This window comes from Eptatretus burgeri, chromosome 6 (assembly GCF_056783735.1).
Source record: "Eptatretus burgeri isolate ZD-2024b chromosome 6, Ebu_testis_v1, whole genome shotgun sequence".
In the NCBI taxonomy this organism is placed as follows: domain Eukaryota; kingdom Metazoa; phylum Chordata; class Myxini; order Myxiniformes; family Myxinidae; genus Eptatretus; species Eptatretus burgeri.
In genome coordinates, this window is record NC_140966.1 from 76,492,388 (window position 1) to 76,504,887 (window position 12,500).

The 12,500-nt window shown below is 41.0% G+C and overlaps 1 protein-coding gene across 2 annotated transcripts in view; it reads right to left on the reverse strand.

Moving 5' to 3' along the window:
- Window positions 1–11,099: 11,099 nt before the first annotated feature.
- LOC147025110 (single-stranded DNA-binding protein 3-like) overlaps window positions 11,100–12,500 on the reverse strand; it is a 164,862-nt gene continuing 163,461 nt past the window's right edge. For both annotated transcript variants that reach the window (XM_085885723.1, XM_085885725.1), the window contains exon 17: window positions 11,100–12,500. This exon is cut by the window's right edge and continues 800 nt beyond it. The gene's annotated coding sequence lies outside the window, so the exon portion shown is untranslated.

Here is a 12,500-nt window from a genome sequence, read left to right on the forward strand (position 1 = left end):
TAAAAAGTTTTGGTCGTATTCATAACGTGTTGGTCGTATGCATAACGTAATAGTAACGGGCACAGAACGTTTAGTTGTGTTAAAGATAACTTATACCAACGAATGCTTAGCCTGTTGTCGGCGTTCACAACCTATGCCCAACGATAGTTTAACTTAGGCTAAGCGCGCTGCACCTATCGCCGACGAACTCATGGCGCCTGAGAATTGGAAGTGTCAACATCGCAGTCACACCTTGACGATTTAGCCAGCGTATGCCGACCTATGAAAATGTGTCTAAAACGCTGGGACACGTCGAATACGTTATGGCTAAGTTGTGTATACGTTAGGAGCACGATGAAAAACAATGAAGTACGCTGGCATATTACGTGGTACGTCTCGTACGTCGTGAAATTTCAAGCATGCTGAAAATTCTACGACGTACTCGACGTATGGGTCACAAGTTCCGCATACGCTGGCGTAAGTTCTCGGCACGCTCTGCAATCGTTTACACGCGTCGGCCACACGTTACTTGAAAGTTACTCATAAGTCGAAACACGTCGAGGTAATGTTTAGCATACCCGAAACTTAATTTTAACCTATGGGTAACGTGCTTTGAACATGTTAGTAGCGTGCTTTAAACCTATGAGTAGCGTGCTTTGAACCTATGTGTAACGTATCTCAAACGCACATTGACATATGCAGACGAATTTGATTGACGTCTTCCGGACGACTACAGAACTGACTGAACGTGTTTCTAACTTACAGCTACCGTATAATGGCGTATTGGCAGCGTTAAGGGGAATTGGTATATACAAATGGGCTTCACAAGAGGAAACCGTCAGTGTTCCTGATTCCATGTTGAGTAGATGTCAATGTCACTGGCAGTGCCAGTAGTAGTAGTAGTAGTAGTAGTAGTAGTAGTAGTAGTAGTAGTAGTAGCAGCAGTTCGAGAGAATTTAGTGATGTCGATGTTAGTAGTAGTAGTAGTAGTAGTAGTAGTTCGAGAGAATTTAGTGATATCTATGTTAGTAGTAGTAGTCGTAGTACTAGTAGCAGTAGTAATAGTTCGAGAGAATTTAGTGATGTCGTTGTTGGTAGTAGTAGTAGTTCGAGAGAATGTAGTGATGTCGATGGTAGTAGTAGTAGTAGTAGTAGTAGTAGTAGCAGTAGTAGTAGTTCGAGAGAATTCAGTCATGTCGATGTTGGTAGTAGTAGTAGTAGTAGTAGTAGTAGTAGTAGTAGTAGTAGTAGTAGTAGTAGTACTTTCAAGTAACGTGTTGCAAAGTGTGAACAACGTTCGTGTAGCGTGCTTACAAAACGTTACTCATAGGTTAGAAATAAGTTTCGGGTACGCTAAACATTACCTCCACGTGTTCCGACTTATGAGTAACTTACAAGTAACGTGTTTCAACGTGTGTCAACGATCGCATAACATGCCGACAACTGATGGCCAGCGTAGCGGAACGTATGAGTCATACGCATACGTCGTAAAATTTCCAGCATGAAAAAATTTGAGGAAAACCCAAAAGTTCAACGTTTAAAGCCAGCGTACTACCACTTATGGCAGTGTTTTTCAGCGTGGTCTTAACATATACAAAACGTACCCATAACGTATTTGACGTGTACCAGCGTTTCACACAAATTTTTGAAAAAATCGGCATAAGCTGGCTAAAACGTCAAGGTGTGACTGGGCCTTTAGTTTGAAGTCAATTAAACCATTTTTGACGAAGTTATGACCGTGAAATGATTTTGACCTTTCAAGGCCACGTCAGGTCAAAGGTCATGGTGTCAAATGAAAGCCAATAAAGGACTTGATATATGTCTTCCATAGCAAACACGCATATTCCTAACCGTTTTTGATTTATTATGGAAAATTTGTAATTTTGACCGATGACCATGACCCCCAAAACAAAGACCATGACCCTACCGATCTTCACAAATATGCATTTTTCACTATAGGAATGGGTAGGATTATAAGTGACAAATAGAATAAGGTTCACTATAAGCTTAGTTTGAAGTAAATCAGATCATTTTTGACGAAGTTATGAGCGAAAAACGATTTTGATCTTTTCGTGACCTTGACCTTTGATCTAATTGGACCCAAAAGTTAATGGGGTCGTCCAAGGTTCATTGCCCACCTGTGGATTAAATTTGATAGCGTTTGCTAAAGCTGTTTTGCCGTAAAGTTGCTAACAGACAGACAGACAAACAAACAAACAGTCATAGACTGGTACTTACGAAATCGTCAACTTCACCTCTGACCTTGTCTAACAAAAGCTGTCTCTGGAGAAGGTAGCGACGCAAACCAGAAGTTTCTACGATGATTCTGTACCAAACCATCAAAAATCGTAACGTCGACCGAAGCAAAAATCTCCATTTCTCGACGCAATTTTTTAATATAATTTTATCAAAGTCACAAAACCATAATATTCGGCCATCCACCAACAATCTTTACATAATCCGACGGCTTAGTGAGTCAGGCATGCGACGATAACCTTTATTGGGATAAAAAATGACTTTTTAAACATCATCTTTATCGAAAGCACCGTCAGCGCGCACACGGAAAACCTTTACATGATCAACGACGCCTCTGCTCGAGCACGCTGCACCACGTGACGAGCTGTGACGTGGCGAGTGAAATATTTTTTATACAATCTTAAAACGTCTCCAAAACATCCGATTTTTACCATAATTTCGACAACCGAGTGTTAAGTGTCCTAAGCGATCGCAAAAACCGGAGACAAAATTGAAATCGAAGTTAAAACGAACTCGTAACGTTGACCGAAGCAAAAATACTCCATTTCTCCACATGAATTTACGGAATTATGTTTGACCTCACTGTGACCTTGACCTTTGACCAATTTTGACCAAAATCTAATCAGTGCTAGCCATCACCCTCCTGAATCACGTGGTGTAATTTGACATTGGTAGCTTCTTCCGTTCTCGAGTTATCGTGCCTACAAACAAACACACAAACACACAAACACACACAAACAAACACACAAACAGAGGAAGGAAGTCATCAATATACTTACGAAATCTTTAGATTTCGTAAGTAACAAACAGACAAACAAGCAGTCATAGACTTGTACTTACAAAATCGTCAACTTGACCTCTGACCTCGTCTAATAAAAGCTGTCTCAATAGAAGGTAGCGACGTAAACCAGAAGTTTCTACGATGATTCTGTACCAAACCATAAAAAATCGAATGTTTGACCTCACTGTGACCTTGACCTTTGACCGATTTTGACCAAAATCTAATCACCACTAGCCATCACCCTCCTGAATCACGTGGTGTAATTTGACAGTGGTAGCTTCTTCCGTTCTCGAGTTATCTGTACCAAACAATCAAAAATCGAATGTTTGACCTCACTGTGACCTTGACCGATTTTGACGAAAATCTAATCAGCACTCGCCATCACCCTCCTGAATCACATGGTCTAATTTGACATCGGTAGCTTCTTCTGTTGTCGAGTTACCGTGCCTACAAACAAACAAACAAACTAACAAACAAACAAACAATTATTTCATTAATTAAAAACATTTTTTTGCATTTTCTTCCTTGGATCTTGTGTCGATGGGTTGGTGTGGTGTTCGCGCAGGCATGATGGGCTGAATGGCCTCCGCCTGTGTTAGATTTCCTTGTAATTATTTCATGGAGCCTGCCCGCAGACCGAGGGGAAACAGGAGATCAGTACTCCGTTAAGCAACAGAAAAGGCCTTTCAAGCTGTGAGTTCTGATCTTTCAAGGAATGACTCGGAATGATGGAGGATGTCCAGTCTGCGGCTGGCTTTGGAGGCAGATGTATGATATGGTCAATCCAGGAGAGGTCATGACTGATTGTGATGCCAAGAAGTTCAAGAGAAAACCTCTTCCAGTGGCTGACAATGGAAAATGATAGGTGGGGTTTTTTTTGGATTACTTCAGGAACATTTTGCTGGGTTGAAAGACAAGTTCCATTTGTCAAACTAACATAAAATCCATTCCAGATCAACAGAGTGATGTAGTTCATGTCTGCCTCATCCTCCAAAGGGAAGAAGAGGACAGGGTTTCATCAACAGCAAATCATTGACTGTGCGAGTGGAGGAAGTCTGAAAGGCAGGTGTGAAGTTGGCCTTGTATGTTGCAGGCAGTGAGCTTGGCAAACTGAGCAGGGGAAGGATGGCAGACGGAATCAAATGCCTGAGATGTGTACAGGAAGATGGTCCTGCCTCCTTGTTTGAGATTTATAGCTTCAGACCATTGCTGAGAGGGGAGCAGCAGCATGTTCTGTTCTGAATTGAGTGACTGGGATGGAAACAAAAGTTATGGTCAGACATCAGGTTGTTTGAAAAAAGGAAATAATTGACATCTACAGTGATGATTAAATCCATGATTTTGCTTATAACTGAAAGTAAGCTCACCGGTATACGGTTGAGAGGATCTATTTTTGCACTCTTACGTTAAGCAGGAATGATGTTAATTGATTTTCAGGTAGAGTTGAAGTGGAAAATGGGGAAGCACAGGCAGAAGAGTGCAGACAGAGGAAAAGAAAGCAACACATCATGATTTTAGAGTGTAGACATTGATGCTATCTGGGCAGATCGCTGATGTGGGCCAAGCCTGAATACAACTTTTTCTAGATTCTCAAGTGAAAAGGACACACAGTCCATTATATAGTGGTTGTGATTGGGTATGATTGGGACAGAGAGATGTGTTGGGTGCATGAAACTTGGAGGCAAACACAGAGTTGAGACATTCGGCCTTATTGCCTCCGCCACTGAGGGTGAAGGGGGTGATGTTTTCAGCCCTTTCTGTCTGTTTGTTTGTTACTTGCAAAATCGAATATTTTTCAAGTATATTGGTTGTTGATTTTGTTATTCTGTTGGGTCGCCGAAATAGGTGACCCTTATTGTTGGGTTGCCGAAATAGATGACCCTTATTGTCAGTAACTCTGTCTGTTTGTTTGGATGCTTGTTTGGATGTTTGTTCGTTTGTCATCAGCATAATTGGTGGTAAACGTGGGCCGATTTTGACCAAACTCGAGTGGTAGGTACATCTTATGACCTAGTGCTTTGGAAATTGCGATGGTTGCTTGGGACGCTTTGGTTCCCTAGTAACAACCGAAAAACCTTCAAAATCGGTATCGTTCACGCGAAATCAATTCCGAAAGCCATTATCCCACGTAGGGTTATGAAATTTGGCACAAATGATCTCCAGGTGATGCTCTATCAAATATATTCCGGTTTTTGTGATATATGGAATACTTTACCCGCAGCGCCCCCTACAATTAGGGTATGCGTGAAAATTGGCGAAAATTGAAGGCCCCCTAGCGACCAGGTGAGTGCATCGATACGAATGACACTTTGCAGGTTCATGGTACTCAATGAGTACTACAACTTTGCCTCAGGACATATTAGCCGATTTCACTTAGGTCAGGGGTCAAAGGTCAATTAGTGCAAAAATCGATAATGTGCGAGAGCTGGAGGTGCCCTCGTGCCAAATGCTACTCCTCCTCGGGTTATGGTCGGATGGTCATGAAAATTCACACTAATCGTCTGGAATACATTGTGCACAAACGATCGAGCCGGATTTTCGATTTAGATCTTTGTTCACCCACAGCACCCCCTCAAACTTTGGGGATTTCCGATTTGAAACCGCATTTTCGGTACTTTTCATTCAAATGGATACCGAGTAGTTATCAGTATATGGTACTCGATGAGATTTGATATGCATAATCTTAAGGTGATTCCCTATCCGCTATATGACATCCATTTTGCTCTATATCTTAAAGTTTCCATGCTCGGCGACCCATCGCCGCCTACCGGCTTGTCTGTTTGTTTGTCACCTACAGGTCACAATTCTAAACCAATCATCATGAAACTTTACCAAGTTGTTGTGGTCGTCTCAAGTGAGAAACCTATTGATATTGAGGTCAAAGGTCAAAGGTCATCTCAAGGTCAAATTTTCTAAAATCGTCATTTTTCATCCGATTGACTTGAAATTTTAACAAGATTTACATTTTCCATTACTGGATTGGGAAAACAAATATTTTTGAGGTCAAAGGGTCAAAGGTCAACTCAAGGTCAAATTCCTAAAATCATAAATTTTTATCTGAAAAATCGTCAATTTTCATCCGATTGACTTGAAAATTAAACAGCAATTGCATAATGCATGACTGAATTGGGAATTCAACTATTTTTGAGATCAAAAGGTTAAAGGTCAACTCAAGGTCAAACTTCTAAAATCATCAATTTTCATCTGAATAAATCAATTTACACTTCCGGTCAAAAGTTTTAGAGCACCTCCATTTTTCCAGTTTTTACTGAAATTTAAGCAGTTTAATGTTTCAATGCACTCTGAAATTAAAGCATAGAACAAATAAATAATTGCCGATAAAAAGTAAATCATGGGATCGTTGTGTTGAACAAAGTTTAATCCAAATTTTTGACTCACCGCTGTTACACTGCTGTTGATAGGGAAGTCGCCACCTTTTGCAGATATAACAGCCGAACATACTCGTGGCATTCTTTCTGCAATGAAAATCAAATATTGTTCAGAAAGTTCTTCCCAACACTGTTGCAGAAGTTCCCACAAATGTGTTGCACTTGTAGGTTGCTTTGCTTTCACCCTTCTGTCCAGTTCATCCCAAACCAGCTCGATGGGGTTCAAGTCTGGAGACTGTGCTGGCCATTCCATGATTTGAAGCCAACCATCTTGATCTTTTCTTCTAAGGTAGTTCTGCCAGAGTCTGGAGGTATGTTTTGGGTCGTTATCTTGCTGAAGGATGAACCCTTGACCAACTAGGCATAGACCAGATGGTATTGCATGGCGCTGCAAAATGCTGTGGTAGCCCTTTTGGTTCAGGGTGTCAGTCATTCTGTGCAAGTCACCGACTCTGGATCAGCAAAAGAGCCCCAGATCATCACGCTTTTTCCTCCATGTTTGACAGTTGGTGTCACACTGAGGAACCATCCTTTCGCCTACTCTATGGCGTACAAAAACCCTGCGTGATGAACTGAAGATTTCAAAATTTGATTCATCGGTTCATAAGACCTTCATCCAGTTTTCAGTGGTCCACTGGCTGTGCTTCATGGCACAGACAAGCCTCTTTTTCTTATTTTGCCATCTTAGCAATGGCTTTCTTTCTGCCACGCGACCTGTCAAACCTGCAGCTCGAAGTCTTCTCTTCACAGTTGAAACTGAGACTTCCTTACTTCGACCAGTGGAAAGCTGTGCTTGAAGCTGCTGTCCTGTGAGGCGCCCCTCACGCAAGCTTTTGACTCTCAGAAACTTGTCTTCTGATTGTGTTGTGGCTCTGGGTCTGCCAGACTTCTTCCTGTCAGAGTTTCCTCCAGTTTCCAAGTGCCTTTTGATGGTGAAGGAAACTGTACTCACTGACACCTTGGCTTCATTGCAATTTCTCTAAAGGAAAGACCTACACTTTTAAGGGTTATAATGGTCCGTCTGTCTTCCTTTGTTAATTGTCTTTTTCTTGCCATTATGATAGCAATATATTACTTCCTGCAGTGTAATATTGTCCAAATAATGCTTCAGAGGGTGAAGCAACACAGTTTGTTCCAACACTGCTTTCATTCTGACAGAGGGTTTCTAACTAATCAACAAAAGTTGGGACACCTGTAGGAATTGTTTACATCAACTTTCAAGGCTTAATTTACTTCCATTGCTGCAGAACAGCTGCGGTTGCTAACCCATTACTTGTTCCCTGAAAAGGGCTTTTTTAACAACTCTGAAATTTACATTATTTTTCAGTTTTTGGTAAACTAAACCTTTTTTTTTTTAACCTCTGGAAGTTTACGGCTTATCTTTGTACCATTTCAGGTTATTCACTGGACGAGAACTGCTTAAGTTTCAGTAAAAACTGGAAAAATGGGGGTGTTCTAAAACCTTTGACAGGGAGTGTACATCCTATTAACTTGAAAGTTGAACAGGATTTCCATAGTCAATCACTAAAACGGGAAAGCAACTATTTCTGAGGTCTAAAGGTCAAAGGTCAACTCAAGGTCAAGCTTCTAAAATCATCAATTTCAATCTGAAAAATAATCAATTTTCATCTGATTGACCTGAGCTTTGATTAAGATTGTCAATTTTAATCTCAATGAAATGGACAAACAACCTTTGGAGAGGGGTGTGGATTTTGCAAGTATCGTACTCTGCATTACATCTTCTTTGTTTTTTTTGTTTTTTTTACCTCCGCCACCAAACGTGAAGGAGGTAATATTTTCACCCCTTTCTGTCTGTTTGTCTGTGTACAGGATATCTCTAAAAGTTGTGGACGGATCCAGATGAAATTTTGTGGACAGGTTCGGTGTGTGACAAGAAATAACTGATTATATTTTAGTGAAGATCCGAATCTGGATCAGGATCTGATAAGTTTTTAAAGTGATTCTTCACCATTGAGCGATTGGCTAAACTAATATATAACGTGATATCTCCAAAAGTTGTTGACAGATTCGGATGAAACTTGGTGGACAGGTTGGGTCTATGGCAAGGACGAATTGATTTGATTTTGGTGAAGATCTGAATCCGGATCTGGATCCGAGAATTATTTAATTTTTCAAGTGATTTTTCACCATTGAGAGATAGGGCCAAAAATGATGTAGTACTGTATAGCATGATATTTCAAAAATGTATTGGGCCCGATATGTTCTCATGGATCAGGCATTGCGTGACGGAGGTATGCTTTCTACCGAGTGTCCTTCTCGTGTTGATTTTGTGGTGATCCCATTTGAGGTGGTGGGGTAGATGAAATTGTAGCATACACCAGAAATAGACTTTTCAGGGCACCGCCATGACGTTAAGGAGGTAAACTGCTTCTATATTTCAGCCTTAAGGTTAGTAAAGTGATTTTCGAGTTTGCCGATCGGTGGACGTAGACTTCTTGTGAGCCTCACGAGGTTACTTAAAGTTGCCCTAGTCGGGTTAGCCTTCCATATTGGCAAAGCAAACTGCTTGACCACAAACTGGCTTGTCACATAATTCATATGTACCGGAGTCAAGAAGATGAATAGGCTTGCTGCAGAGAAATGGGATAAATCACTGCCTGAGATTAGGACTGTATGAAAGTATTTGGAGGTGGAATCAATATAAGATGTGGCGGTGCTGACAGCCCAATCCTTTTCTGAGAGGGCAGGTTGCAGTCCTTGACAGTTTGCCTGTGTTGAACAGCCATATTCTGTAGCATTGAGGATGCTCCCTTTCAATAGCCAGAGATATATGAGCTTTGAGAAGAAAGTGATCAGAAAAACGCACAGGGGCAGAAGAAGAACAGGAGACGGTCTGTCATTACTCAGCCCAGGAGGGAGGATGTGCTGCGACGAGAGATGCCGGGCATTCATTCCACTCTCTTCTCTTTCTCTCCCTCTCTCTTCTCTCCCTCCAATCTCTCAATTGACTAAATCTCATTTGATGTCAATGATGATGTCACTGTTGATGTTTTGGTTTATGCAAATGAGGCATCCATTTCATTTTGCATAAACATGTAATATTGTGTCAAAGTGTATACATATTGCTGATTGCTCTATAAACCCTACATTTTTTTTGTCTTCCTTGTTGGTGATGTCTGAAGGTATAAACAGGAAGTATAACTTGTATGACCATTAATTCTGACTTGAGGCCAATGTGCCTCGGCAGTTATTACCTCCGCCATTAAAGGTGGACGAAGGTTATGTTTCCACACGTTTGTTTGTCTGTCTGTGAGCATGATATCTGAAAACGTTATGGACAGATTCAGACGAAACTTGGTGGACAGGTTGGGTGTGTGACAAGGACGAATTGATTCGATATTGGTGAAGATCCGGATCTGGATACGAGAATGTTTTAATTACGTAAGTGATTCCTCACCATTGAGAGATTGGGCCAAAAACGATGCGTAGAATGATATTTCAAAAAGTTGTGGACGAGTTATAACAAAACTAGGTGGATGAGTTGGTTCGATGACAAGAACAAGCCGATTCGATTTTGGTTAAGGACCGGATCAAGATCTGGCCTATCAGTGGCAAACAAAATGTAAACTGTTTAGCCTGGCGGAGGTGTGCGCTCTACCGAATGGCGTTCTAATTTGGACAAGCTTTTCCTTGTATTTGGTCTTTGGGTCATCAAGTACATGTGTGGGTTTTCTCATAATGAGTAGATTGCTTACTTTGTTTTTTTGAAAATAAAAAGGCATTTCTCATGTTACATCTATTTTCTTTTGACAAGCTTTTCATGGCTTTACATAGCCATGTATTTTGGTGTTTAGTTCAAAGCATATGTGCTTCGTTTCATCCCAATGTTTTCATTTTTTTAAAACCTTTTGTATGAAAAGGCAATTCTCAACAGAGACATATGCAGACGCCCAAAAGTGCTGAGCTTGCTAACTTTTCTTTTGGGTTGTTTTTTTGAAAGATCTCTCTCTCTCTCTCTCTCTCTGCATTTTGCAATGGAAAAGGCTGGTCCACAGGGTTGCAATAACTATGGGTGATGTTTCATGGTGATGCTTAGGACCACTATTACTACAACAACTACAACTACTTCAATGGCCTCAATTGTTCTACCCTTCATGTGAAGTCAACCGAGGAGAGTTTTTGATTTACATATTTCACGAACCAGCTGGCCAGGCTTGACTGAAGGTACTAGGAATTTGTAATTTGTTCAGGGTGCCGGCAAAAGCTCGCCTCCTTCATGTCGAGAGACAACGTGAGATCTTTACAGTGAACTCGAGCCAATGCAACCAGACAGGACCTCAGATTGATGCACATCCAAGGGTTGGTGAACTTTGTGATGCAGTCTCTTGCCTGTGTTGCTCCAATCAAGGTTAATAGTTGGGTCAGGAATAGAACCCAGACGATACATTTGAAAGGTAAGTGTGCTACGTATGCACCACCTTTTCAGACTGATGAAAATGAGGAGATAATGTCCAAAATATATTTCCGACACAGACATTGATCACAACTTTATAAACCCATGTGATTAGTTTACACTACCCAGTTTTAGGTGTTGGTTCATATTGTAGGCAGAGTACGGACGAGTCATTTATATCTACCATTGGTTATTTTTGTACATAATTTACACTTCAGTCCACTGTATTTCGCAACAAAGAAACACATAAACGAAGCTGCAACAAAAATGAAGAAAACCATTCCAGGTAAGGTAGACTTTATTATCATTATTATTATTATTATTATTAGTTTTAAATTCATCTAAATCTTTACAACAGCCAAAGTTGGCCATTTACACCAATGGGCTAGACACGCGTGCGATGTCGAAAATAAATGACAATGAAGAAACGCGGAGGACGCAATCGCACGGAGTTCTAATCCAGCTGTACAGAAGACTCAGAGTAATTACACAATGACAGATGCTACATAACCACTCCCACACCCAAAGTCATGTCCATGTATACCTGGGATTCTTCATTCCACTCCTTTTCCTTTAACTCAGCATTGCTTGTCATTCATATCGCAGAAACATGGGCGAGGGTTTGAGTCCGGCTCAATTGCAACCCCAGCCATTCTTTATTAAAGGACAAAAATAAGAATAAAAGAACAGAAAACTAAACAAAACACGTGCAGAGTCAGTACAGTCGTTCCCCAGACCCCCAAAGCAGCCGTAACAGCACAAGACAAAACTTGAAGGATGTAGCACAGCTTCCTTTAGTGTTCATTCAAACAACGAGAGCCTCTCATTAACTGTTAAAGTTTCAGATCCGGTCTTACAGAATCTCCGATATAAAGATATAGTGTCAATAACTACACCAAAGGATAATGTGCATGAACTAAATCCCATGGCCATACTCAAGACACAAGAACGTTATTTTTGGAAGACAGTAAGGGGGAGTTGGAGGGGGGACATCATGACTGGGGGTGATGGTTGGAGCGTGTCCCAGGCCGGCCGAAAATGTCAAAATTTACAGTGGATTGCTGAACACACGGCCCAGGTGAGTTTCACGAGCCTCAATGCTGTGTTGAAGAGAGATCCTCCGGTGCTTTGTGCATGCAAGCACAAGCAGGAATCTTCTGGCATTCCTAAATGGTTGGTTAATAAAGCATTGTGTTGTTCAACTATCAATCCTTGGATTCCCCTACCAGTGAACACGCAGTCATAAGGGACCGGAATAGCGTGCGCGAGCAGCCGATAAATGATGCGCTGTGTGAGTTTCATGGACCCAAATGTTATCATTAAGTTTAAGAAAATAATGATGGGAGGTTTGAGTTAAAAAGAAAAATAAAGAATTCTTATCAAGTTTCAAAGTGGTACGAGCTGTAATAAGAAGAGGTCAAAACAACCATAACTTACTTTTTACACTCAATGCTCTGGAATTGTATACAATACATCTCTCATTCTATAGCTAGCATATCCATCATAAGCCCCACAATCGACCCACCCCCCCCCCCCCCCCAGAAAAGAAATTCCTAACAGGATAAGCTGTACAGTAAATACAAATGCTGACACCAATCGAAGAGACAAGAGAATGCTTGTGGACTTTGCTGCTAATTTCTAGGATTGAGCGAGCATGGAATGAATTGATGTATTACAGAGC